The sequence below is a fragment of the Magnolia sinica genome, chromosome 4 (assembly GCF_029962835.1).
Source record: "Magnolia sinica isolate HGM2019 chromosome 4, MsV1, whole genome shotgun sequence".
NCBI classification, from domain to species: Eukaryota; Viridiplantae; Streptophyta; class Magnoliopsida; order Magnoliales; family Magnoliaceae; genus Magnolia; species Magnolia sinica.
This window is the reverse complement of record NC_080576.1, coordinates 114,865,756-114,892,389: the sequence shown is the minus strand read 5'-3', so window position 1 is coordinate 114,892,389 and position 26,634 is coordinate 114,865,756. Positions and strand designations below refer to the sequence as shown.

Below are 26,634 nucleotides of genomic sequence, written 5' to 3'. Positions count from 1 at the left end.
CAAAATGCATATGTTAGTGGAAACCTACTCATGGAGTAGATGTGTAAATTGCTTATGCCTACCTATGGTGGATGTTTGATAAGTATTTTGATATTTTGTTCAAACAATTAAAATAAGAGAAAATTGTCGTTTATTTAAAAATAGTGAGAGCAACATTAGGAGTTTCCTTTCTTGAAAAAAAAAAAAAAAAAGAGGAAGAAGAAAAAGAGAAAATGAAATTTTGTAAGAAACGAAGAATAAGAGCCTCTACAACCGAAATCTCCGGATCTTGCTTGGTGAAGCTCCATCTACAAGATTATCTTCTCTAAGGGTTGTATTGGGAATTTTCTACAATCCTTGGTGAGAATTCATTTCTTTGATATTCTTTGTAATCCATCTTTGAGTAACGTATTTGAAATATCCAAGAGAGGTCTCTTGATAATTGTACTTCAATTGTTTTGATTACAATGAATTTGTGCCGGACTAGGTCTCGTGGTTTTTTCCTTTCACAACGGAGGATATTTTACACGAAAAATCTTAGTGTCTCTTGCATAGTATATGTTTGATGATTTGCTTGTTTGTGTTAGAAGTATTTTTTATATTATTAATCTTATATATATATATATATATAAAGAAAAAGTTATACAGTTTCCCAACATTGGTTTACATTTCCAAACATGAGCCGGCAAAAATGGATAGACAGGGTGAACTTCTTACAAACTTTATGGTTGGCCACATCTAGCATCTATGGTTGCAGGTGGCAGATAATCCACGTCCTGCTTTGTCCCTTTCACACCTCTTTTCAAGGAGAACAATGACAAACAAATCTGCTTAGGATAAGCTTATCCTACAAAACAACTTGAGCGCCACACCAGATGTTCTAATTGACATCCAATACTTATATCATTTGCTCTTTCTTGTTCTCGTTGTTTCCAGAGATCGGGCTGTACCAAAAAATCTGTGAACAGTCGGATGCTTGCAAGGTAGGTCTGATCCAAAAATGTTTTCACAGTGAGTACTGTGAATATATTTTAATGTGTGCACTAACACACCAAGAACCCATTTTTCATTTATTTGATACTCTGTTTGGGCATGCACACTCGATCACAGACACTCTGAAATTGTAAGCATGCAATAATTTAAATTAAGCTAAACTGATTAAGTTGTTGAACTTACCTTTGACAAGTCATTTTCCATTTGTGGTAGACTCACAAGAGTTTCAACATCAGGTCAAGGGTTCAAATACCCATAGGTGGTGAAATGCCACTATAGGTTTGGGCATGTGTGGGTGTGCTGTGTGTGCGTGTGAAAAAAAAGCATCATTCTCCAAATTAGATAGGAAGAACCATTTGATATTTTTTATAAAAAAATTTAACCATTAATTAAATGCCAACGAATTTTGTAGTTATTCTAATGATTTTTTATTTTTTATTTTGCTAATGATACATCTAAACAATAAACTACGATTTTGGACAATCTAAATTGAATTAACATTGCGGTTATTTGCAAATCACATTTTTTTTATGTGGTCATTTGCAAATACCCTATTATTATTGTGGGAATAAAAAAAACAATATTTTATTACTTCTACCATTTTTTAAAAATATTTATAATCACTATACATTTTTATAATTTAGGTTGGTTTTTTAGTTTTTTAGTTTTTTAGTTTATTTATTTATTTATTTATTTATTATTATTATTATTATTTGAAATTTCAAGATAGTTCATGATTAACTAGTTGAATTTAGTACAGAATATAATTAAGTTTCATGATTTTCAGTACAACTAAACTCAACCTTGACTAATTAAAATCATGTCTTCGATGTATTTGTCCTATGTGGTTTTGATGATTTATTTCTACATAACCATGCGATGGTAAGTCCCATATATTGAATTTTATTGGCCACTAGTCGATGGGCTTCCATTAAACATCCTAAAGTGGAGATCTCATGAGCCGACGATGGTGGAATAGGATACTATGTCCCAGTTGTCGGCCTACGCTAGGTGATGAACCCCCCGTAGTGACTTTTACGCTTTATTAAACTGACTAGTTGTAAATGGAATAATAACGGTTGAGCTAATCATGCATTCATAGCATATGGGCGATGACGAATGATTAATTTTGGATGCTGTAACACGTGTCCTTAGTTGTGGTATCGTTTTCCTAGCTCCCAGACCATCGACTAACGACCCACTTTCAGTAAGTTTAGTACTATGCATGTACTATGTACTTTCACTGGTGACCGGTCATATGCATGAGTTTCACCCAAAAGCGAACTGGATGAGCATCCCTAGTTGATGTGCACTCATGCACTCATGTGTTTAATAAGACTGTATCATGTATTGTTTTGAATGTCTTCCTTTTATAACTAGGCTTACCTAATGCGACAGTATGTAATCTTGAGAAAAATTCACACTGAGCTAGGTACTCATTCATCGAATATATAACCGTACATGTAGTACAAGTAGCTTAAAGGATATTCATGTTCAGACTGATGAGGAGCAGGATACAATTGTCAAAGATGCATGGCTGTATCTGGCAAGAGAAGCTGCGCGATCTTGTGGCGTAAGTTTATATACATTTTAACATTTTTCATGTGGTAAATTGTGTATTTTTTGTAATTGTTAACATTGAGACATTGGTTTGTATAAGTCATTGTGGGCAACCACTCGTATATTTGAATATGTATGAAGATTCCATCTATACTCGATTTGTTCCAATTCTGCCTAAATACTACTTTGAAAGGAAAAAAAAAAGAACAATATATATGTGGAATTTGTATTTTTAAAGGTTAACACTTGAATTTTTAGAAAACAAGTCATTTACTTGGGTTCAAAAACTCGGGGTGTTACATTGGCCTCTTGGATTGTTATCCTAGATCTAGATTAGTGTGATTCCGCAGCATAAATCCCAATAGAGAGTATGCAAAGAACAACTTTATTTTATTACCTTTAATAATTTTCTAAGATAACTATATACATATATAATTTAGGTTGGGTTTGGTTGTGCAGTATATATCGAAATTTTAGGACATTTCATGATTAACAAACATAATTTATTACAAAATATAATTAAATTTCATGATGTTTGGTACAACCAAACTCAACTAGCTAGTTAATATTAAGCCATGTAAGTAAAACTAGTTGAACATAGATGGCTCAGCTCATGGGAACCCCAGGCTCTGAGGCGGAGGGGGGCTATGCAAAGATGATAGCGGTGCTCTCATCTTTGCTTTCTATGTTGGATAAGTGTCAGTTCTAACAATAGAGCAGAATTAAGAGCAGTTTGTGAAGGTCTTTCTCTTTGTAGATCCTTTGGGTTAAGTATGGTGAAGGTGGAAATGGATTCAAAATTGGTGGCGGATATGCTTAATGGTAGATCCCACCCATCCTGGATCTGGAACCCCTGGTTGAAAAGGATAAAAAATTTAAAGCAGTTGGGCACCTTTGTGTTTAATGTCATCCTAAGAGAGGGAATGCTCCAGTGGATAGCTTGGCATGCTCGGGCAGGGATCTCTAGTTAAACGTTGTGATCACAGTGGTCAAGGACCTTTCCTCTTCTTACCAAGAGCCTATTTTTCCTTGACAAAGTTGGCTTGGGTGCCAATAGAGAGATTAGTTAGCCTTCTTTTTGTGTAGGTTCTTTTGTAAAGTCCTTCGTCTTCTCCTTGTGCTCCACCTGGGTTTGTTTTATCTCCAGGCTGGCAGTTCGGGAAATCTTTTACCTGTACATGTCTTTATCATATGAAATGATAGATCATTTTCTTTTTAAAAAAAAAAAGAAAAAAAGAAAAAAAAAGAGACTATGGTTGAAGCCGACATGGTTGGACATCAAGTTGGGGTGAGTTTTTGGGTTTTTGAACTATCATGTAAAATGGAGCAATTCTTCTAATAGACATCCATGCTTGCCCCAATGGGTACTGGTGTCAATTTAAGTTTTAATTGTATTATTGCACTATTGCATGTGAAAAACCTAGGTACATTGAAAAAGGGATACTAAGAAATTGAACACTCACTCAAACTCTAGCTCTCAAATAAAATTTTACAAGTCATGAATACCAATCTATATGGCACATAAATTTAAAATTAACTAATTTAATTTTCATTCTAGCTAGCTAGTCTTCCATTCCCAACTGATGTGTTGGAACCAATTCTCAGCGGATATATATGGAGAATCAGTTTTTGAATAGATTCTCAGCCACAACAAAATAGTCTCCGACTAAGTTTGCACTCTTATCTTCAAGAAAAAGCTACTCAAGAAAAACAACATTCCGCTAGTCATTAGTCTTCCATTCCCAAATGACGTGTTGGAACCAATTCTCAGCGGATACTGGGGCATCAGTTTTTTGCGTTCATTCTCAGCCACAACGAATTTGTATTCTTATCTTCAAGAAAAACAACAAATTTAATTTTCATCCTGCTGGTCAGTCTTCCATTCCCAAATGATGTGTTGGAACCAAATCCCAGCAGATACCGGCGCATCAGTTTTTGCGTTCATTCTCTACCATAACGAATTTGTACTCTTTATCTTCAAGAAAAACAACTAATTTAATTTTCATTCTGCTAGTCAGTCTTCCATTCCCAAATGATGTGTTGGAACCAATTCTCAGCAGATACGGGAGCATTAGTTTTTGCGTTCATTCTCTGCCATAGCGAATTAGTTTCCGAATAAGTTTGTACTCTTATCTTCGAGTAAAAGCTACTCAAGAAAAACAACTAATTTAATTTTCATTTTGACTCGCCAGTCTTCCATGCTTGACCTGGCAGTTACCAATGCCAATTTCAATCTTAACCATATTGTTGCACTATTGTACATGAAAAACCTTGATACATTGGGAGAGTATGATATATACAAGATGCACGGATACTAATTAAGAAATTGAACACACGACTCAAACTCTAGCTTAAATGTTCCTAACCCAGCAACCCTTGGACTGATTCAGTAGTCAGGTGGGCTGCACCATAGGAAATAGTTGGAGATAAGTACCACTGTTAAAAATCATCCTAATTTTGTGTGAGGTCCACTGTTGTTTGTATATATCATCCATGCCACTGGTCAGACTGCCACTCCATGATGAATGGATTCCTAAAAAATCAGGACATTCCACGACTCATGTGGGCTGCACCACACGAATTTTGAGGTATTACGCATGATTATACACCGTTCAACATGGCCCACCTAGATATTGAATTTAACTGATTTTTAGTGTCCATAGTGAAAATGCGTGTGCGCACCTAAGCCTTGGCTCTAACTTGTTCCTAACCCTAGTAGGCTGAAAATGACCAGTCTCAACACAAGGTCAACCCTATAATAAAAGAGTTATGTAACTAAATGTTTTTAAAAGCCTCAATTTTAGAATTATTTTTGGCAGATATCCTTCATCCATAATAAATCCTGCCTATAAATAGTTTGGATTATTGAAAAATAATTCTAAATGTATTGATAATTATATCATGTGTATGTCGATATAAAATCATTGACGAGTAAAAGCTACGTGAGTGACAACTAGGCCCGACACTTGAGGTCTAGGTCCCAATTCTAACATAGGCCTAGCACAGTAGGCCCAAGCCCAAGCTTCGAAATGGTTTGGATCCAGCCCTGAACCAGCATGCATGGCCTGAAACGTGATGAAATACCTAATTTTCACTCAAAACGTTCAAGATGCATCAAGCCGGCCGGGTCCAAAGCTGTGTTCTGTTGGTCAGGGACATGGCCCATTGCCACCGTTCAGATACCTTTCTACTTGTGACTGTGAGCCAGAGATGAAATTGTGTCCCATCACCCATGTGTGGTGAAATCGAATTATATCCACATTTCAATTCCTACTCCACCCAAATTTCCAAAACGTGGGAAGGAATTTTGGAGATTGTTGACCTCAATCAATGGACAGCTGGAAATGTTCGATGTGCTCTCTCTCTCTCTCTCTCTCTCTCTCTCTCTCTCTCTCTGCGCCCTGAAGATATTCCTTATAAGATGCCGCGAATTACTATAAATACCGATCCAGTGGGGTAGTTAGAGTTAGAGAGAGAGAACCCTAAAACGTAAGACGCCAAAAGTAGTTTTTCAGAATACCAAATTGACGCAGGGATAAACGTGATGAGGATAACTACTCCGAATCCACTGAGCTTCTCTGGACTCCTCACAGAGACTTCTCGAATCCACGAGGAAAGAAAGCAGAAAAATAGTAATAAATTCTAAGAAATTCGAAATTGATTAATTCATGACTAAAAACGAGTTCACAACCCTTTAAATAGGGGTACCAAGCAATGGGAAAGAAATCAGAATCAAACTACAACTAAAACTCGATCCTAGAATCTGCGACTTACTATAAATGGTAAACTTACTATTTATAGACGGTCGTGATGTCTACTAGTGCGCAAGGTTTTCGGCCAAAAATAGTAAGTGTCCTATTTGGCTTCACCAAACTGTTCCCCTAATTATTTTAAGCTCTTTTCACATTTGACGCAACTCCTAAAGCTCGACGGAGGAAGAGTTATAATCAAACTAAAAGTTACTATTTATAGTAAAAACAAAATTAAAGCAGGGAAACGACCGTCGATCTAGGAGTTTTTCACAATTCCTGGTTGCGTAACCCTGCATAGCAGGGTTGGTTGGCTAAAGTAGCTTGTTCTACCCCAAAATCATATATTTTATGTCGGGTAATTCATTCCGGATTGCGAGATACGCCCGATCTAAGGTTCGACAGCCCGAATCACTTCTGTCGTCGACCAGGCCTTTTCTGATCCATCTTAGCCATGAAACTGTTTGCGACCCGCTCTACATCAGTCTTCTCTACTTTAAAAGAACTCGTCCTTAAGTTCTCATCCTGCGCTTGTTCATGATACTTGGTTAGGTCCGCGACATTGAAAGTCCGTGAGATCGCCATGTCATCTGGAAGTTCAACAACATAAGCATTGTCATTGATTTTTCGAACGATTGGGACAGGTTCAATCTTCTTATTTTTCAACTTGTTGTACGTCCCGGTCGGAAATCTCTCTTTACGCAGATAGACCATAATACGGTTGCCCATCTCGAACACTTTTTGTTGCCGGTGCTTGTCTGCTTGTTCCTTATACTTCTCATTCGAGGCATGTAGCTTGGTCCGCACTTCCGCATGGATGCCCATGATCTTGTCTGCCATTTCTTCTACTGTAATGCTCGTGCCTAGGTGCTTGGGCAGAGGGACCAAGTCAAGCGTGTAGTGAGACACTCGTCCATAGATAATCTGGAACAGTGATTTCCCTGTAGAGCGGTTTACCATGTTGTTGAATGCAAACTCTTCTTGAGATAATGCCAAATCTCACTGCTTAGGTTTTTCTCCTGAAATACAGCGAAGGAGGTTTCCCAACGTGCGATTCACAACTTCAGTTTGCCCATCAGTCTGTGGGTGGTAAGTACTGTTGAATTGAAGTCGTGTATCGAATCGAGTCCACAAAGTTCACCAAAAGTGGCTAATGAACTTCGTGTCATGATCAGAAGTAATGGTTTTGGGGACCCCGTGTAGCCGTACGACCTCCCTGAAGAATAGATTTGCCATGTATGTTGCATCGAGGGTCTTCTTACATGGGATAAGGTGTGCCATCTTGGAGAAATGAACTACCACCACGAAAATTGAATCCATACCGCGTTGTGTTCGTGGGAGACCAAGCATGAAGTCCATTGATAAATCCTCCCAAGGACCATCAGGCACAGGTAACGGGGTCTAGAGGCCCGTATTTTGAGATTACCCCTTGGAGGTCTGACAAACATGACAACGTTGTACGGCTTTTCCCACATCACGTACTAATTATGACCAGTAATACTGCTCTTCTACAAAAGCTCGAGTCTTGTCTCACCTAAGGTGTTCACTAAGGCCACCTTCATGTAGCTCTTAAATAATCTGCTCCTTTAAAGAACTTTGGGGGATATGCAATCGATTCCCTTTGAAGAGAAAATCGTCCTATATATGAATGTCACTAAGGTGAGCTTCTTGACACTTTACCCAAGAATCTTTAAAGTCATCGTCCTCGACATACAGCTCCTTGAGACAGTCGAAGCCGACCACTTTGTTGCTCATCGTAACAAGTAGTGATGCACGACGACTAAGTGCATCAACCACCTTATTCTGCTACCCTGACTTGTGCTTTAGAATGAATGTGAATTCCTGTAAAAATGCAACCCATCTAGCATGCACATGATTCAAGTTAATCTGGTTATTAATAAACTTTAATGCTTGGTGGTCAGTGTATATAACAAACTCTCTTTGAATCAGATAATGTCGTCAATGTCGCAGTGCCTGAACAACTGCGTACAACTTAAGCTCATACGTCGACCACTTCTTTCGGGCTTCGCTGAGCTTCTCGCTGTAGAAGGCTACCTGCCTGCCTTCCTGTGATAATACTCCCCTAATTTCGACGTATGAAGCGTCACACTCAACCCCAAATAATTTGTCGAAATTAGGAAGCACTAAGACCGGTGTTGTAGACAAAAGATACTTGATCTCATGAAAGCTCTTGTCAGCTTTATCGGTCCATTAGAACGGTCCTTCTTCATGCAATCTGTTATAGGCCCGACTATGGTACTAAAATCTCGCACAAATTGACGATAGAAGGTTGCCAACCCATGAAAACTCCTCACCTCATGAATATTTTTCAAGATCGGCCACTCCCTAATAACTCGTACCTTTTCATTGTCCATACGAATGCCTGTGGACGTTATAACAAATCCTATAAACAATAGGTTGTCAGTTAAAAATCTACACTTCTTCAAGTTGAGGTACAACTTGTTAATTTGTAGAGCCTGCAGTACTTGCCTGAGATGTTTCTTGTGCTCCGCCTCATCCTGGCTATATATCAATATGTCATCAAAATATACTACTATAAATTGGCTAGTGAACAGTTTTAGAACTTGATTCAATAGACGCATAAAAGTACTTGGTGTGTTCGATAGGCCGAAGGGCATGACCAGCCACTCATATAACCCTTCCTTAGTCTTGAATGCCGTTTTTCACTGATCATTGGGTCGGATACGAATCTGATAGTACCCGCTCCTTAAATCTAGTTTAGATAACACCTTGGCCCCTTCTAGCATATCGAGTATGTCTTCCAACCGTGGTATTGAGAACCGATACTTGATGGTAATTTTGTTGATTGCCCGATTGTCGACACACATGCACCAGCTTCTATCTTTTTTTGGCGTTAATAATGTTGGTACAGCACATGGGCTCATGCTCTCTCTCAAGAGACCCTTACGGATCAATTCCTCTACTTGCCCCTGAAATATCTCACACTCCTTCGGACTCATCCGATAATGAGGGCGGTTGGGCAGGCTAGCCTTAGGGACGAGGTCTATGTGATATTAGATGTCCCTCACGGGGGGTAATCCTTCATGTAGATCATCAGGCCAAACTTCTTTGAATTCATTTAGTAATAGTCTTAAACTTGGAGGGATGTTTGTGGGTTCCTCTTCCTCGCCTTTCACCACTATGACGTATACCTCATCGGTTTCCTTAGATTCCTCCATGAAATCCCGAATGGTCAAGAGGGAACTCCCTTCCACTTTAGAGGCTTCAGGGTGGTACTCTGGTGCCATAGGGGTAAGGATTATTTTTTGACTATCATTGACGAATATATAGACATTATCTCATCCCCGATGGGTTGCATCACGGTCCGACTACCAGGGTTGACCGAGTAGCATATGACAAGCTTCCATGTCGACCACGTCACAAAGTATTTGATCCGTATAATTTTTACCAATTGAAAATAAGATAATGCATTATTCAGTACCTTAGTCTCATTCACCTTTTTTATTCAGCCAATTGAGTACAGGGAAGGATGTTTCGTCGTTGGTAGCTGCAATTTATTCACCATCACTCTTGAGACAATGTTCTCACTACTACCACTGTCTATGATCACATCACAGACCTTTCCCTTGATAGTGCACCAAGTACGAAATATATTGTGTCGCTGTGGATGCAATTCCTTTCATGGGATATACAGTAATCGCCTCACAACTAGAAATTCGCTACGATCCTCGCCCGTCACTTCATCGTCACCTGCTATTTCTTCAGTGGTTTGTTCATGTTCATCAAAGCCATGGCCTCTTCTCCTGTACACTATTGCCCCCTTTCGTTTATAGTCAAGTGTGTTGCGGGGACGTTGAGGACAAGTATTTGATAAGTGGCACGGTTGGTCACAGCAGTAACAATTGTTTGACCTTAGCAGAGCATAAGGATTTGGAATCCTACTCGAGCCCGCTGTTGTGGGTGTTGCATGTTGAGGTTTGGATGAGCCGCTCCCCGTATCACGGTTTGTGGTTGTAGGAGGTTGAGGACGTTCTCCTATTGGATCTTTTCCTCGTGCCAGCACTGGATCCTGCGTGGGACCCGTCATGGGGGGTCGAGTTATAGGATATGGACGAGTAGGAGCTCTTGCAAGTTGTGTTTCTGGCCTACCTGCTAATTGAACTGCTTCATCCACGGTCTCGACTGGGTACATCTGAACTCGGTCCTGAATTGTCGGTCGTAACTTACTTATAAATCGTGCCACCTTCTGTGTCTCAGATTCTGACAGATCGTTTCGTGTAGCCAACTGTTGGAATTCTTCAGTGTAATCTATGAGGGTTCGATTTCCTTATCGATAATTTTGATATTGCTGGAATAATATCTGCTCATAATCACTGGGGATAAATCGTGATCGAAGAAGACGTCTCATCCGTGGCCATAATGAGATGGGCGCCTTGTTTTGGCGGGCTCGTGGGAGTTGTAATTGTTCCCACCATGCAGAAGCACCAGATTTTAATTTAAAAGCTATCAATTTTACCCTTTTATAATCTGGTACGTCCATATAATCAAAATATCTCTCTACTTTGGCGAGCCAATCGAGAAAATCTTCTATACATAATAAACTGTTAAAACTATGAAGTTCAGCCTTATCTCGATAGTCTCTTTCAGCACGATCTAGATAATCACCTGCATGGATTGGTCGTCGGGCAAAACCCTCATTAAGGCCTTCGTCGCTAGAACTTGAATCATCTGGTGTAGCCCTACGGTTTGCCACTAGTAGTGCTCTACAAAAATTGGGGTTGCGTCGTACAGCAACCATGGGTGGTGGAGCCACCATGGGTGGTGCAACAACTAAAGGTGGTGGAGTACCGCCTAGGGTTCGGGGCAGAAGTAGCGCATCCGCAAGACGGTAGAGAGTTGCCTGTAGCCCTTGCATGGTCAACTGACTCTTCTGATGGAAAGCTTCCATTCTTTTCGAAAGATAACGAATCCCTGGATCACCGTCCACAGGATTTTGATTCATACCTTCGTTGTTTGTCATTGGCCCAAGGGGAATCCTCGCTCTGATACCAATTGACGCAAGGATGAACGTGATGAGGATAACTACTTTGAATCCACGGAGCTTCTCTGGACTCCTCACAGAGACTTCTCGAATCCACGAGGAAAGAAAGCAGAAAAATAGAAATAAATTCTAATAAATTTGAAATTGATTAATTCATGACTAAAAATGAGTTTACAACCCTTTAAATAGGGGTACCAAGCAATGGGAAAGAAATCAGAATCAAACTACAACTAAAACTCCTAGAATCCGTGACTTACTATAAATAGGAAACTTACTATTTATTGACGGTCGTGATGTCTACTAGTGCGCAAGGTTTTCGGCCAAAAATAGTAAGTGTCCTATTTGGCTTCACCAAACCGTTCCCCTAATTATTCTAAGCTCTTTTCACGTTGGATGCAACTCCTAAAGCTCGACAGATGAAGAGTTATAATCAAACTAAAACTTACTATTTATAGTAAAAACGAAATTAAAGCAGGAAACAACCGTCGATCTAGGGGCTTCTCGCAATTCCGGGTTGCATAACCCAGCGTAGTGGGGTTGGTTGGCTAAAGTAGCTCGTTCTACCCCAAAATCATATATTTTACGCCGTAACTCATTCCAGGATTGCGAGATACACCCGATCAAAGGTCCGATGTAAGACCTGTATCTTAGTCCGTACCATTTCGTTAGCTTCTGCGGTCCTTCCAATCAAATTTCAGCAACCTTCGCACCATATCCGACGTTTGCGCGTGATATTAAGCCAGGTCCCGCACACTGACGTCGGCTCGATCCAAAACCTATATCTTAGCGACCGCGCCGTCGCCGCAGTTCCAACGCCGTGACTTGCGCACCGAACTGATACCCAGGCTAGAAGATGTCGATCTGCGTTTATTCCGAAGAAACACCGCGCATTGCGGATTTCGAGGGAATCTCTACACAATTAGTCCCATCAATCAACCATAAATGCAACCATACCTCAAGTACTACAACCCATTCCCTCCTTTTTCAAAAGTCTACTCTCTTTCCACCTCACCATTCCTCTTTTTCTCATTTTCAACCACAACCATCTCTCTTCTCCACCAATTTCAAACTAAGCCATACCTCTCATCACTCCCTTTCTTACAACCACCACTCCACCCATCCCTTCATCCATTATTTCTATCTCTCCCTCTCATTCCCTAGCAATTTTTCAAATCTCATGAGAGCTCCAATATCCAAGCTCTCTCCCAAATAACAAGTGTGGCCCACCCTCTCATCTTTCATCCACACCATCAATCTTCCAGCAACCTCCATCAAAGTTGAAGCTAAGGAGCATTGGAGTCTAAGGGACCAAGAAGAAGGAAGATAAGGTGGGTGATCCACCGTTAAATCTTGATCTTTAGGGCCCACTTGTTGGTGGGACCCATTTGGATGTATGTGATTTAATCAAGAGGGCCCATAGTGGCGGGGTTCCTCTATCTCACCGTATATCTCTCTCTATCTCTCTCTCTCTCTTTCTTTGTAATGGTGTGGATCCCACCAATATGTGTTACATATACCCCGTCCATCTACATCAGACGGTGTGGCCCACTCTATTACAGGTGATGATCCACACCATCCACTGTTTGGATGGGCCCAATGCATCTTTTTATATGTATATATATATGTTATATTTTATATAATATATGTATATAATATATAATATAATATGTATTTATATATATATAATATAAGATATATATTATATGTATACGTATAAATATTGGTGGGCCACGTCCACGTGGGACCCACCACAATGATCTGGATATGTAAGTCGTCCAGCGTCTCTGGACGCTGGACGTTGCAAATAGAGAGGTGTTAACTGGCATGGGCGTGTACCTAAAAAAAAAAGAGAGAGAGAAGGGAGAGATGGGCCACTCATGCAGGCCCCACCTTGATGTACATACATAATCCAAGCCATCCATTTCGTTCCCCAGGTCATTTTAGGCGTTGAGTCGAAAAATGAAACCGATCCCTTTTCTTGGTGGGCCATACCATAGGAAACGGTAGTGTTTACCGTTGAAAACTACTTGGATCTTTTTATTCGCTAGAAACAGGCTGCATATTGGACTGGCGGTATCGGATCGATCTGATACGGGCCCTACCCCAGGAAAACCGTGGAAAAATTGATTTTCAAAAAAAAAAAAAAAAAACACTTACAGCAGCTGCTGCTGCTGTCAGCGCATGCAGCAGGCCCTGCCAGCGGGTGACGGACGAGCGACCGGGCTGGGGCTCACGGCCCCAGCTATGGGCCCCACCTTGATGCTTTCAACCATCAACACCGTGCAATTGATGGGTCCCCTCAGTCCACACGTTCACTTCAAAAATCAGCCTTATACGGAACTTAGGTGGGCCACACCATCTAAAATCATGTAAAGACATGTCTAAACATATAAAAACACTTGGTGGGGTCTACTTGAAATTTGGATGCGGTTGAAACTTGGTCTGTACCCTCAGCCAAGTGGGGCACACATAATGAGCGGGCTGGATTTATGGACCACATCACGGTGGGCCCCCTGTCCATGTGATATATAAATATATATTTATACATATATAAATAAATAAAATAAAATAAAAAATCATCACGGTGGGCTCCTGACCGTCCTACAGATTGGATGCAAATAAATGGTGGGCCCAACCCACGGTACTTTGGGTGGAAAATAAACATTGCAGTGGGCCCCAGTCCAGTAGGCCCTACCCTAGTCCACTTGACCTTATGAGCAGTCGGATGGCAATAAACATTACTGTGGGCCCCAGGTCTGGGTGACCTTATCAATAAGTTAGGTGGAAAATAAACATTATGTTGGGCCCTAAGTTGGGTGGAAAATAAACATTATATTGGGCCCTAGGCTGGGTGGAGAATAAGCATTATGGTGAGCCCTACTTAGAACTCACCTATGTATGTATTGTAAACCACGCCCTCTATTAGTGTGGGCTCCATCATGATGTATGTGTTTCATCCAACTGTCCAACTATTTTGGAGATAATTTAAGGCCCATTGTGGAGGCCCATCTTCATGTATTGGTGGTCTTTGTTGAGGCCCACCTTGATTTATATTAGGCTCATATTATGAGGCCCATTTGATGTACTGGAGGCCCATGGGTCAAGGCCCAATAGGACGTACATAAGGCCCAATGTAGTGTAATTCCCCCATGGTATATGTATTGATTTTGTAGTAGGCTACGCCTTGGGAGCAATGATGGTTTGACGTCCACATTGAATGGATAATGTTGGTTAAATGTCCGCATTATAACTCTCCCTAAGGCCCACGGATAGGTCCATACTTGTGGTAAGTGGGCCGTCTAGGCCCATCTCCGTTATACCCAGAGCCCATCTCTTTATACATGTTTAGTATAGATCCATGATTCATGATCATTCGCATCATATGTATGCCTAATGTGAGGAGTGACCGATCATAGCATATGCACTTAGGCAGACTGTTTATGGGCTCCCTGAAAGGCGGAAGTTGCCCCACATGAGCGAACGGTACGCGCAGGATTGTTATATGTTTGGTAAGGTGATTCATGTACTTGCATTTGTGTGATCATGATCATTGTATGCCTGAGCAACATCAGGGCCATAGCCTCCACAGACACATTGCGGGTGGTTGGGTTAGATACCGAAAATGTTTGGTTCTAGCATACGGGCGCTATAGATGTCCCTGGGTGAAAGTTCCTAAACCCGATGGTACCAGAGGATGACTCCAACGTCGAGACCGAGTGGATATACGAGCGCATGAGGGCCGAATACCAAGAGGCCGCGTCTCCCACTATGTCGTGGTCGGTTGGAAAGGAGTGTGGCCTTACTCGCCCGAGGGTAGGGGGCAATACTAGGCTGAGTTTGACCAGCTCGCGAATGGGTCCGCTATCGACGTGCCGGATAGGTATTGGCAGACTATTGGACCACTTGAGATAGTTAAGGGTTCGGTCCTAGGGTTTTAACGTGTCACACCCCGAACTCGGAAACCGGGCTCACAAAATTCCCGATCGCCGAATCCGGCGCCGACAGCCTCCGTAGAACCCCATTTTCGGATCCCGGCACCCATTCACCAGGTTCCGATCCTGGGATACTACAAGGAGGATTTCAAATCATCAGTCTGATTCATAATGAGCATAACAAAAGCATAACCCACAAACAATAAGCACAAGAACACCACCACAAAATTTACTATGATAAAAAACTTTTTAGTACAATGCGACAGAAAGGGGAAATACAATGTAACAAAAGAAGCAAAACTCCAGAAGCTCAGCTGCACGCTCCAACTACAGTGAGACTATGGTTGCGGCTGGGTCCTGGCGTCACCTGCACGCATCAATCGTGCATAAGCTTATGGAAAGCTTAGAGGGTGGTGTAAGTATGTGCGCAATATAAACGTGCTCAAAATGCAAGGTCAGAGTGATGCGGAATCATGGTGATGAGCACATGAATGCAATCAGCCGTACCAAGGCTATGCGGTGCAAGATATGAATGCTATCGGCCATAACACAGCCATGCGATGCGAGATGCAACTCAAGCATGCCAATCCTCATCATATATCAACACAGTTTTCATTCTGGATAATCACCGGGTTCAATACACTCCAAATGGCACTGCCGCTCTCCTAGCCGCATACCCAAATGAGCGTAAGAAACCTCACTATCCGCGACCAATAGTCCGCCAATACCTATCCAGACGTCGATAGCGGACCCATTCGCGAGCTGGTCAAACTCACCTAGTATTGCCCCCTACCCTGGGCGAGTAAGGCCACACTCCTTTCCAACCGACCACGACACGCTGGGAGACGCGGCCTCCCGGTATTCGGCCCTCGTGCGCTCATATATCCACCCGGTCTCGACATTGGAGTCATCCTCCGGTACCATCGGGTTTAGGGATTTTCACCTAGTGGACATCTATGGTGCCCGTATGCTGAATCAAATATTTCCGGTCTCCAATCCCGCCATCCACGATGTATCTATGGAGGCTATGGCCCCGATGTCGCTAGGGCATATAGTAACTATAATCACACAAATGCAAGTGCATGAGTCACATTATCAGTCATGCAACAGTCTGTATGTCCCATGCACTAATATGGGGCAAATCCGCCTATCAGGGAGCCCATAAACAGTCTGCCCAAAGGCATATGCTATGATCGGTCACTCCTCACGTCAGGCATACATATGATGCGAATGATCATGAACTATGGATCTATACTAAACATGCATATAGGGATGGGCTCTGCGTATCACAGAAATGGGCCTAGACGACCTGCAGAGTATAAGTATGAACCTATCAGTGGCCTTAAGGAGTATGACAATGCGGACATTTAACCAACATTGTCCTTACAATGTGGACGTCAAACCAACATTGTTCCCAAGGCTTAGCCCGCCATAAAGCACCATTACACAAACTATAGGAAATCACACATTGCAATGGACTAATATACATCTCATTGGGCCTCGACCCATAGTTCTCAGATACATTAAATGGGCCATCTCATATGGGCCTTATATAAATTAAGTGGGCCGCATTAGTGGGCCTTATGTACATTGCAATGGGTCATACTCCATGAGCCTTTGAAAACATCACAATGGGTCTCGTAACATGGCCCTATAGATATCAGAGTGGGCCTCGACATCAGGCCACCAATCCGTCGAATGGGCCTAACCTCATGGGCCTTATATATATATCAAGGTGGGCCTCCCCAACGGCCAGAAATACGTCAATATGGCACCACCACATGGGCCTAGGGCCCACCATAATATTTATTTGAAATCCAACCTATTCATAAGGTCACTTGGACCTTGGGTAAGGCCCACTGAAATGTTCATTTGAAATCCAACTTATTCATAAGGTCACACGGGCCAGGGAGGAGGGGAACAAAAATTTTCAGCTTGATCTGGAACTTCTGTGGACCCAGAAAGGGTTTCAATGGTAGAGTTCAATTCACACTGTTTCTTGTGATGTGGGCCGCCCGAGCGCTGGATTGACCTGATTTTTGAGGGGGGGTCCATGTCAACTAGTGGCCCACCAAATGGACGGTGTGGATACAAAATATACATCATGGTGGGGCCCACGGATGGAGCCGTGGGTCCATGCCTCATCTAAATTGGAACACGTACTTTGGACAGCTTAATTTAATTTTTTTTTTTTTTTTTTGTTTCGGGGCCCACCGAGATGTGATTCACAATCCAGCCCATCCAATATGTGAGTCCCACCTAACTGACCGTTCAGACCAAGTTTCAGATTCATCCAAATTTCAGGTAGGCCCCACCAAGTGTTTTTATATGTTTAGGAATGTCTTCACATGATTTTTGATGGTATGGCCCGCCCGAGCTTTGTTTATGGCTGATTTTTGGAGTGGACGTATGGGCTGAGGGGACCTATCAAATGGACGGTGTTGATGGTTGAAAGCACCAAGGCAGGGCCCACATGGGCCGTGAGCCCACCGCCGCCCGCCGTCCGTCGCGTGGCCAGCGGCCCTGCGTCGGTCAGAGCGCTGCTGCCCTTCTGTATTTTTTTTTTTTTTTGAAAATACGGTTTTTCTATGGTTTTTCCTAGTGGGGCCCGCATCAGGTGATCCACTAGCCATTGGTCCTCGTGGCTCGATACAAACCCACAGAGTCTAATATTGGGATGTTTCAGATATACAGGGCATTAGGGAGTAAATCAAAGGTAGGAACTCGTTTCATGCTATGCATGGCCCACCATAAGTTCAGATTGAGATCATTTTCTACTCAACGCCTAAAATGATCTCAAAAATAGGATGGTCGGCTTGGATTGCGTAAAAGCATCAAGGTGGGGCCTGCATGAGTGGCCCACCTCTCCCTACTCTCTTTTTTTTTTTTTTTAACACAAAGGGGGGTTGCCCGTCCAGTGACGCTGGACGGCGTGGATAAACACATGTCTTGTGGTGGGTCCCACATGGACGTGGCCCACCAAATATATATATATATATATATATATATATATATATATATATATATATATATATATATATATATATATATATATATATATATATATATATATAAATATAATATATATATAATATTTTATATATAATAAATATTAAGTTATATATATTATATATATTATATAAAATATAACATATAAGTATATATATATACAAAAAAAATGCATTGGGCCCATCCAAACAGTGGATGGTGTGGATCATCACCTGTGATAGAGTGGGCCACGCCGTCTGGTGTAGATGGACGGGGGTAGATGTAGCACATATTGGTGGGATCCACACCATTACAAAGAGAGAGAAAGAGAGAGATAAAGGGAGATATACGGTGAGATAGAGGAACCCCGCCACTATGGGCCCTCTTGATTAGATCACATACATCCAAATGGGTCCCACCAACAAGTGGGCCCTGAAATTCAAAATAATGACAAAGCACCCACCTTATCTTCCTTCTTCTTGGTCTCTTAGACTCCAATGCCCCTCAGCTTCAACTTTGATGGAGGATGATGGGCTCTTGATGGTGAGGATGAGAGATGGGAGGGTGTAGATGGATGATGGAAGGTGGGCCACACTTGAGAGGGAGAGAAAGCTTGGACGTTTGGGGCTTGGGGTTGCTTGGAGAGATATGAGAAAATGAGAGAGAAAATGAGAGGATGGGAGTGATATGAGGTGATGGAGTGATGGGTGTAATTAATGGGGCATGGGTTTGTTTGAAAAGTGAGTAAAGGAGGGATGGGTGAAGAGAGAGAGAGTTGACTTTGTGAAGAAAGAGGTATGGGTTGTTGTACTTGAGATAAGGTTGCATTTAATGATGATTGATGGGACTTATTGTGTAGAGATTCCCTCGAAATCCGCAACGCGCGGTGTTTGTTCGGAATAAACGCTGATCGGCATCTTCTTACCTGGATATCGGTTCGGTGCGCAAGTCACGGCGTTGGAACCGCGGCGACGACGCGATCGTCAAGACATAAGTTTTAGATCGAGCCGACGTCGGTGCGCGGGACCTGGCTTAGGATCGTGCGCAAACACCGAATTCGGTGCGAAGGTTGCCGAAATTTGACCGGAAGGACCGCGGAAGCTAACAGAATGGTACGGATTAGGACACGGGTCTTACAGCTCTCCCCACCAAATAAAAATTTCGTCCTCGAAATTTAAACAATCAACACAAGAAAACATAAATCATAATAGAAGAGGAAGCAAGACATCGCCATATAAATATCAGAGACAGCATACAACATACAATCAATCATCAAAAAGATGAGGATAGCGCTCTCGAATCTCAGCCTCGCGCTCCCAAGATGCCTCATCCACAGAATGGTGACCCCACTGAACCTTCACCAAGGGGATGACCTTGGTTCGGAGGACTTGCTCCTTCCGATCAAGGATACGAACTGGCTGCTCAATGTAAGATGCGTCCTCACGAACCTCCAACGACTGCCAATCGATAACAGGAACGTGTTCGACCCACACTTCCTCAGCATAGAGACATGGAAAACGTTGTGGACGCCAGACAACTGAGATGGTAAGGCAAGCCGATAGGCCACAGCGCCAATGCGCTCAGTGATCTCGAAAGGTCCTATGAATCTCGGGGCAAGCTTACCCTTCGCTCCAAATCTAACTATGCCCTTCATAGGCGAGACCTTGAGATACACATGGTCCCCTACATCAAACTCTAAGGGACGACGCCGGCGATCAAGAACACTCTTCTCGCGGCTCGAGCCGTGCGCATCCTCTCGCCCGATAATATCAATAACCTTTGATGTCTCCTGCACAAGCTAGGGACCTAGGAGACGCCGCTCTCCAACCTCGGTCCAACAACTTGGAGATCTCGCACGGTCCGCCATATAATGCCTCAAAAGGAGCCATGCCAATGGTCGCCGGATAGCTGTTGATGCGAACTCAACCAATCGCAGATGCTCATCCCCTACCACCGAAGTCAATCACGCAGTTCAAGCATATCCTCAAGGATCTGGTTGACCCTTTCGGCCTGGCCATCGGTCTGCATGGATGATACGCGTGATCGAGCCGCAAATCGCTGCCATAGCTCTCAAAGCTCCTCCAAATCGAGACGTGAATCTCGGATCTCGGTCGAAACGATCGAGACCGGTACGCCATGTGCCTCACAATCTCCTCAAGGAACAACCTCGCAAGCCGGTCAAAGGGCCAATTCGCACGAATCGCAAGAAAATTTGCCGACTACAACAGACTGTCCACGACAACCCAGATAGCGTCATGACCACACTCAGTCCTCGCCAAACCCAAAATAAAAAATGTAGATACGTGCTCCCACTTCCACATCGGACGCTCAACGGCCGCAATAGACCAGGGGGTCTCCGATGATCGGCCTTGACACGCGGCATGTGTCACACTCGGCCACAAAACTAGCAATCGACGCTTCACCCAGAAATACTGCCGCCTCATATCACGGTACATCTTCGTCGAGCCAGGGTGGATAGAAAATCGCGATCGATGTGCCTCGGCCATAAGATCTCTGCGCAACTCAGGAATATCCGGACACACAATCGGCCTCTAAAGCGAAGTCCACCATCGACACCAACTCGCTAACTGCGCCTCCTGCGCTGCCAGCCTCTTCTCGGTAATCCCGCAACGACTGATCTGTCTGCCGAGCCTCGATCACCCTTGCGACAAGAGAGGGTTGAATCGACTAGCTCGAAAGTTGAACGATAGAAGACTGCGGACCAAAATCAAAGTCGTACTCGCTATATCCTCGAGCATCTTCCATTCTTCGAATCATCATATGTGCCACCAGTCCTCGTGGCTGACGGCTGAGGCATCCGCCACCACATTCGCCTTGCCCGGGTGGTACCGAGGTCAAAATCATAATCCTTCAGAAGCTCCATCCAGCGTCTCTGCCTCATGTTCAGCTCAGACTGAGAGAATAGATACTTCAAGCTCTTGTGGTCAGAGAAGAGCTCGAACCTAACCCTATAGAGATAGTGTCTCCACACCTTCAGTGCGAAGACGATTGCTGCCAGCTCTAAGTCATGCGTGGGGTAGTTCAGCTCATGAACCTTGAGCTGACGAGACGCAAATGCTACAGGTCTACCGTACTGCATCAGGACAACACCTAATCCAATACGCAAAGCATCAGTAAATACCACGAATCCATCACTCCCAGAGGGAAGAGTGAGGACAGGAGCGACCGTGAGGGTCCTTTCACTCCATAAATGCTCGCTCACAGCGTCACTCCAAATAAACTCGCGCCCTTCCGAGTCAACCTCGTCAAGGGCTGCAATACGGAGAAGCCCTCAATGAAACGCCGATAATATCCCGCTAAACCAAGGAAATCACGGATCTCAGACGCATTCGTGGGCTGACCCCACTGACGCACCGCCTCAACCTTCGAGGGGTCCACTGCGACACCCTCCTCGTCACCACGTGACCGAGGAATCTCACCTCCTCCCGCCAGAACTCACACTTCTCCAGCTTCGCATATAGCCGGTGGGCACGGAGGGTCCGCAAGGCGATCTCCAGATGTCGCATATGGTCCTCACGGGTCCTCGAATATATCGAATGTCATCGATGAAGACCACAACAAACCGATCGAGATATGGACGAAAGACCTCGCTCATCAATCGCATGAAGACCGCGGGTGCATTGGTCACCGAAGGACATGACCTCAAACTCAAAATGACCATAACGCTTCCTGAAAGCTGTCTTCGGATGTCCTCCTCTCGGACACGAATCGATGATAACCAGGAACGCAGTCAATCTTCGAAAAGAACTGCACCTCCCGATCAAATAAATCGCCTATCCTCGGAACGGTACTTGTTCTTAATCGTGACCCGGCTTGAGCTCGCGGTAATCTACGCAGAGCCTCAACGAGCCATCCTTCTTCCTAACGAAGAGTACCGGCGCTCCCAATGGCGAAACTGCTCGGACGAATAAATCCTAACTCACGCAACTCGTCCAATCGTCGATGCAGCTCACGCAACTCCATCGGTGCCATACGCACGGGGCCTTCGAGATAGGCGCAGTACCAAGATCGATCTGAAACTCGATATGACGGCGAGGAGGCAATCCGAGAATCTCCTGGAACACGTGGAAGTCGCAAACAACCGGCAACCGATCAATACAAATGGCCATAGGCTCCTCAACTGCACAGGACATCAAGCAAGACATCGGCTCTCCTCTAGGCTCGGCGATGAATTGAAACTGTGGCAAGCCTGGTATGTAAAATGTGACTTCGCGGAGCAATCCAAGATAGCGTGATACTCGCAAGCCAATCCATGCCCAAGATAACGCCAAAATCTGACATCGGCAGCAAACAAGTCAGCAGGCAAAAAAATATCACCGACAAGAACCGGCAAGATGGACAGAAACGCCAATACCGTGGTCCTCCCCAAGGGCGTCGATACGGCCAATCCCTCACTAGTAGACTCGTCTCGCATCCAGTCGATCGGTAAAAACCCTCCGACATGAATGAGTGAGAAGCGCCAAATCAAATAATACTCGGCGATGGATGAAGAGACGGGAAGTATACCTTCGACGACTCCTCCGGAGGACTGCGGGTCCTGCGAGTCCTGCTGAGCTGCATAGAATCTAACCGGGAGGTGCCTGTCCCCTCTCGAGGTCCCCGGTGCCTGCCGCCTCGCGGCGGCCTATACCGCCGCTGCGCGCTGGGGCCTCGTGGCCGAGGTGGCCGTGGTCGCCGCTGATGGGGCCGCCGCCGTGCCGAGGCCGCCGCCGAGGTGCCGCCGTGCCGAGGCCGCCGTGGTGCTCTCGGCGGATGTAGGTGAGGCTGCTGTGATCCTCTCGACTGCCGCAGATGAGGGCGAGGGCACTCGACAGGCAGTGCCCTGACCCACCACATCCAAAACAAGTCCCTCTAAACAGTCGCTGGGGTGGCGCTGGAGGTGCCTCTAGTGCTGTGCTCTAGCAAGTGGGTGGCTCCTATACCTCGTGGTCGCTGCCGCCGAGAGCTACTGAGGGGGTCCGCCTCTTCCGACTCCTCCTCTCGATCTCTTCGCTGCGCGCCACCCCACTGGGCCTCATATACATCCCTTCGCACTACAGCCTGAAAGGTCGGAAGCTCGTGCCCAATCACACGGCCTCGAAGACCGTAACGTAAGCCGCTCTCGAAACGACGGGCCTTCATCCCCTCATCATCAACCATATATGGCGCAAACCTCGATAGCGCCACGAAACGAGCCGCGTACTGCGCCACGGTCATGTCTCCCTGCACCAAAGTCTCGAACTCTAGTGCTCTCTGACGTCGAATATGGTCAGGGAAGTACTGCTCCTCGAATCGGTCTACAAAATCATCCCATGTCCAGACGTAGTCGGGTCCTGCGACGCGGGTAACCGAGGTCCACCAGTGCTCGGCCTCGCCCTGAAAAAGAAACACCGCCAACCGAACTCGCTGCTCGGTCGTACATGACATGGTATCAAAAATCTTCTCCACATCGGAGCGCCACCTCTCAGCTGGTCGGATTTGGCTCGCCCTGGAATCGTGGAGGATCAAACTGTCGAAACTCTCAAAGTAGGGCACTCCTCCTGCTCTGCCCGGGCCGGTGAAACAACCGAGTGTCTCGCTTCGCCTGAGTGCGGCTGCCACAGCTCGCAGATTCGCCGAATCGAGAAGCACTCACAGATACGGCGTCCGCACTGCCTCGTGGAGGAGCAGATCTCGTGGATGGACAGATGAATCTCTGTAAAGGGGCGACATCCTCAGGCTGGGCAGTAGGAATCTCTGGTGGTGGAGCAGGGGTCGTAGGTGGTAGTGCGGGAGCCGCAGGTGGTGGAGCTGAAGTATCCGATGGTGGTGCGGGAGTCGATCGAGTCACTCTCCTGCGCGCCATGTCCTACAGGAAAGAGCGAAGGTGCCTATCAACTTAAAGGCTCGCGAAGGCACGCACGTTAAGGGTCTGTAATAAAAGATCGCTAGGCTATCCGAACTTAGGACTTAAACATTCATAGCAGACATGTAATGTTGTTCTTGGTTATTCCCGAGTTATGCTCTGATACCAACTTCTGTCACGCCCCGAACTCGGAAACCGGGCTCACAAAATTCCCGATCGCCGAATCCGGCGCCGACAGCCTCCGTAGAACCCCATTTTCGGATCCCGGCACCCATTCACCAGGTTCCGATCCTGGGATACTACAAGGAGGATTTCAAATCATCAGTCTGATTCATAATGAGCATAACACAAGCATAACCCACAACTAATAACCACAAGAACACCACCACAAAATCCACTATGATCAAAAACTTTTTAGTACAATGCGATCGAAAAGGAAAATACAATGTGATGAAAGAAACAAAACTCCAGAAGCTCGTCTGCACGGTCCAACTACGGCGAGACTATGGCTGCGACTGCGTCCTGGCGTCACCTGCACGCATCAATCGTGCATAAGCTTATGGAAAGCTTAGAGGGTGGTGTAAGTGTGTGCGCAATATAAACGTGCTCAAAATGCAAGGTCAGAGTAATGCAGAATCATGATGATGAGCACATGAATGCAATCAGCCGTACCAAGGCTATGCGGTGCAAGATATGAATGCTATCGGCCATATACACCATGCGATGCGAGATGCAACTCAAGCATGCCAATCCTCAACATGTATCAATACAGTTTCATTCTGGATAATCACCGGGTTCAATACACTCCAAATGGCACTGTCGCTCTCCTAGCCGCATACCCAAATGAGCGTAAGAAACCTCACTATCCGCCCGACCAATAGTCCGCCAATACCTATCCGGAGACGTCGATAGCGGACCCATTCGCGAGCTGGTCAAACTCAGCCTAGTATTGCCCCCTACCCTCGGGCGAGTAAGGCCACACTCCTTTCCAACCGACCACGACACAGTGGGAGACGCGGCCTCCTGGTATTCGGCCCTCGTGCGCTCATATATCCACCCGGTCTCGACATTGGAGTCATCCTCTGGTACCATCGGGTTTAGGGATTTTCACCCAGGGACATCTATGGTGCCCGTATGCTAGAATCAAATATTTCCGGTCTCCAATCCTGCCATCCACGATGTATCTGTGGAGGCTATGACCCTGATGTCGCTAGGGCATATAGTAACTATAATCACACAAATGCAAGTGCATGAGTCACATTATCAGTCATGCAACAGTCTGTATGTACCATGCACTTATATGGGGCAACTCCTCATATCATGGAGTCCATAAACAGTCTGCCCAAAGTCATATGCTATGATCGTTCACTCCTCACTTCATGCATACATATGATGAGTATGATAATTAAACATGTTTCTATACTAAACATGCATATAGGGATGGGCTCTGCATATCACAGAAATGGGCCAGACGGCCTGCAGAGTATAAGTATGAACCTATCAGTGGCCTTAAGGAGTGTGACAATGCGACATTTAACCAACATTGTCCTTACAATGTGGACGTCAAACCAACATTGTTCCCAAGGCTTAGCCCGCCATAAAGCACCATTACACATACCATAGGAAATCACACATTGCAATGGACTAATATACATCTCATTGGGCCTCGACCCATAGTGTTCAGTTACATCAAATGGGCCATCTCATATGGGCCTTATATAAGTCAAGTGGGCCGCATTAGTGGGCCTTATGTACATTGCAATGGGTCATACTCCATGAGCCTTTGAAAACATCACAATGGGTCTCGTAACATGGCCCTTATAGATATCAGAGTGGGCCTCGACATCGGGCCACCAATCCGTCGAATGGGCCTAACCTCATGGGCCTTATATATATATATATATATATATATATCATAAACGGCCATAATTACATCAATATGGCTCCACCACATGGGCCTAGGGCCCACCATAATATTTATTTGAAATCCAACCTATTCATAAGGTCACTTGGACCTTGGGTAAGGCCCACTGAAATGTTCATTTGAAATCCAACTTATTCATAAGGTCACACGGGCCAGGGAGGAGGGGAACAACAATTTTCAGCTGGATCTGAAAATTCTGTGGACCCAGAAAGGGTTTCAATGGTAGAGTTCAATTCACACTGTTTCTTGTGATGTGGGCCGCCCGAGCGCTGGATTGACCTGATTTTTGAGGGGGGTCCATGTCAACTAGTGGCCCACCAAATGGACGGTGTGGATACAAAATATACATCATGGTGGGGCCCACGGATGGAGCCGTGGGTCCCCGCCTCGCCGCCGTCACAGTGGAGCAGGCCGCCGCTTTAATTTATTTTTTTTTTTTTTTTTTTTTGTTTTGGGGCCCCCCGAGCTGTGATTCACAATCCAGCCCATCCAATATGTGAGTCCCACCTAACTGACCGTTCAGACCAAGTTTCAGATTCATCCAAATTTCGGACGGGTCCCACCAAGTGTTTTTATATGTTTAGGAATGTCTTCACATGATTTTTTGATGGTATGGCCCGCCCGAGCTTTGTTTATGGCTG

General features: G+C 44.7%; 1 protein-coding gene across 1 annotated transcript in view; it reads left to right on the top strand.

The window, feature by feature from the left end:
- The window catches only part of LOC131243967 (protein LEAD-SENSITIVE 1-like), a 54,507-nt gene that overhangs the window by 22,400 nt on the left and 5,473 nt on the right, over positions 1-26,634 (top strand). The gene's annotated exons all lie outside the window — the stretch shown is intronic.